General features: G+C 38.2%; 1 long non-coding RNA gene across 1 annotated transcript; it reads left to right on the top strand.

Annotated features, from left to right (window-relative positions):
• Nucleotides 1-1,011: 1,011 nt before the first annotated feature.
• On the top strand, nt 1,012-2,568 carry LOC106954989 (uncharacterized). Its single transcript, XR_001426476.1, has 2 exons — nt 1,012-1,095; nt 1,679-2,568. It is a non-coding gene; the product is annotated as an uncharacterized LOC106954989 (long non-coding RNA).
• The last annotated feature ends 401 nt before the right edge of the window (nt 2,569-2,969 follow it).

Below are 2,969 nucleotides of genomic sequence, written 5' to 3'. Positions count from 1 at the left end.
TAGCCAGGTGCCGAGACGCTGGAGCTGCAGCAGCAGAAGCTCCCATCTGCAGGGATTCATTGAAGTAATGATGAGTTTGTGTGTTTGCGGCGAGAAAAAAGAAATATGCGTGGGGCTCTGAGAAGAGCAGGCGTCGAGCTAAAATAAACCGGGAGCCGACACATTGGAAGCTGAGAAACAATTTTAGACACGGCTCCCTCATATTTCGCCCCCATAATAAACAACCGACCGCACAGCAATTATTGAGAAGACGGGTCAATTTACTAATTGTTCCGCTGCTTTCGGTCGATGGTAATCATTGCAATAAAACGGCACATGCTCTAATTTTTAAAACACTTTCCAGACTTCTGATTAGCATAATAAGCGTGCTAAGATGAAGTGGTGTTATGTTGTTACATTTGTGTCTTTCAGAGGTTAAACGGCCTGAAAATTTGATGTTTAGCTACTGTGGGAAGATTGTGAATTATAAGCATGGCAAATTTAAATCAAAACGTTTGTGTAAAAGTTTTAATTTATTGTCTTTTATTCATGCAGGACTACATTTATACATAAATACGTGCAGAAAAATAGGCCTTCGTGAAAAAACACCTGCAAGTTTTCAGTCTTTAAATCAAAAGGAAAGAAATAACCCTTGTTCTGTTTTACAAAATATATTGAGGTAAGAACAATTTAGAACACCCTACAACCTAACAGCTAGTGCTAACGTAATAATTTTCCTGAGATGCTTCCATGGCATTCTCGGAAATCTAAGGAAAGTTGCTGTGAAAAGTTTAAACTCACAGTCAGAGCTGGGAAATAAATCAAAACAATATATATTACAACAGATACATAATATCAACAGAACATATGCCCGATATAAGGTTCAATAATTTTACTGAACTTGATCCAGAACTGCACAGCATTATGGTGGATGTAGGCAGAGGAAAGATGTTCGCTGCTCAACCTCTCACGGCTAGCTAAGCAAGTTGGTGGAATCAACTGACCGATGCTTTGGTTACCTAGCAACTCGCTCACGCTTTGGTTACCTAGCAACTCCCTCATTCTTCGGTCACCTAGCGACAGCCTGTTGAGTAACTTGCACCGCAGCAGTTTAAGGTTTGGACTTAAAAGTAATTTTTAAAAAGAGGCATAAAGAAAAGGGAGAGAATGAGAGGAAATCTGCCAGTATTACAGATATTTAAACCCCAAAAATAATCAATAGTCTTAGATCTCGACTGATAGAAAACCCATTCTGACTTTCATTCCTTAGTTTTCAGCCAGTCTTTGGTGAATTTACCGATATGTTTTGGATAATTTTATTGCGGGACGGAATTCTGCTTCAAACTTTTTTTTAGATTATTTCAGGTTTTCTTTAAGAATCCTCTTATGACCTCAGATTAATAGTTAGACGTATGCTTGCAAATACTCGATCCTTCACATCTGGAATGAGGTTCTATTCTTACAATTTTTATTTTTGTTTTTAAGAAATCAAACGCTTCCTTTTTGCACATCTTCCATAACATTCAGCTTTAAACTAGTTTGTCTAAAGAACATTATTCCAGGAGGCCAGATCTTTACTACACTCTCTGTGGAAAACTGCAGTCTATCTTTTATATTTTTCTTATATTTCTTCCTACTTGCACATCTCTCCTGACAGCTAAACTTGTCCATTCTCTTTCTGATTTGTCTTTATTCATAGAAGATCCTGCTGCAGGTCCCATTGCGACGTTTTGGAGATGACGGGGAATGTTTTCTGAGTCTTACAGACCGTTTGCTCTTGGGAGGAATTTGCCTGGACAGCCAGTTTTGAATTTTCTCAACTTGTTCACCATTTTCAGCACGGTGTTTTCAAACTCTGTTGAGACCTCTTTAAATCTCTTACCAGACTCTTAAGCTGCTGCACAGTTCCTCCTGCAGGCCTCCAGACAGCTCTTTGGATCCCATTATGGAGTTTCCTCTCTGTTCAATGGCCTGTGTGTGATTGTAGCCACTTTCAGTGGGAACAAATGTAGGACTGTTTTATCACCAGAAAAGCATTATTTTAAAATATCTTTAGTTTTTGAATTGTTTGAGTAACTTGAATTGTTGAAATTTACGCCCAAACATATAGAAAAACACGTCGGCTGTCTTATGTGTCCCTTTTTGTTTGCATACACCACCATTAATATTTGGATAAATGTTCTTTACACTGTTGAGCTTTGACTTTATGGGTTTTGTAGAGATTAATAAGCTGAAGGCATAATTGTGGCTGAATATTTGACTATCACAAACGTTGGAGCTCATTTGAATCGACTGGTTTCCTGGCACTGATTCGACTTTTATGCAAAGTTAGTTAAGTTGCTACAGGGTTGAGGTGCGGTACGTTCCAGAAGTTTAACATTAGTCTGCTTTAACTAGTCCAACGGCGGACAGATGCAAATTGTTCAACAAAACAGAGTGTCTTCAGTCAGAGGCTTCTTCAGATCGGCTGTAGTACAGACCTCTACAACAGCCATCACCATCTACAGTTAGTCTTTGAAGACTTTGAATTAATGGGTTACAGTAACATTTAATTTCCCTTTGGGATCAATAAAGTACTTTTCAATTGAACTGAATTTCACCTCAGCGTTGAAACACTGACAAAACCGTGTGCTCTACTAGGACAATGATCCAAAACATTCATCAAAACAGATTAGCAAATTGGTAGTTATTAAAGTTTTACGTCTTCAACAGTCAAAAAGCGTTTCCTTGACAACCATGACACTGCAGCAGAGAGGCTGTTCATCGGCCTAAAGATGACACCTTTTACGTTTTCATCACAAACGTGAGCAAAACTTTGTCAACATTCTGCTGGTGCCGGAAAACACAACTTTGCATTTTCATTAAGTGAGAAACAAAATTAAAATCACGTGTGAATATGTTTGTTTACACAATAAGTCATAAAAAATAAAAAAAACACGCCACACTATAATCCTCAAACTACTTCCTGTCGTCTTCTTTGTGGTTTAACT

The sequence above is a fragment of the Poecilia latipinna genome, unplaced genomic scaffold (genome assembly GCF_001443285.1).
Source record: "Poecilia latipinna isolate Pla-1442-1.1 unplaced genomic scaffold, P_latipinna-1.0 Scaffold695, whole genome shotgun sequence".
Lineage (NCBI taxonomy): Eukaryota > Metazoa > Chordata > Actinopteri > Cyprinodontiformes > Poeciliidae > Poecilia > Poecilia latipinna.
The sequence above is the reverse complement of the archived record's forward strand: the minus strand, read 5'-3'. Positions and strand labels throughout refer to the sequence as shown.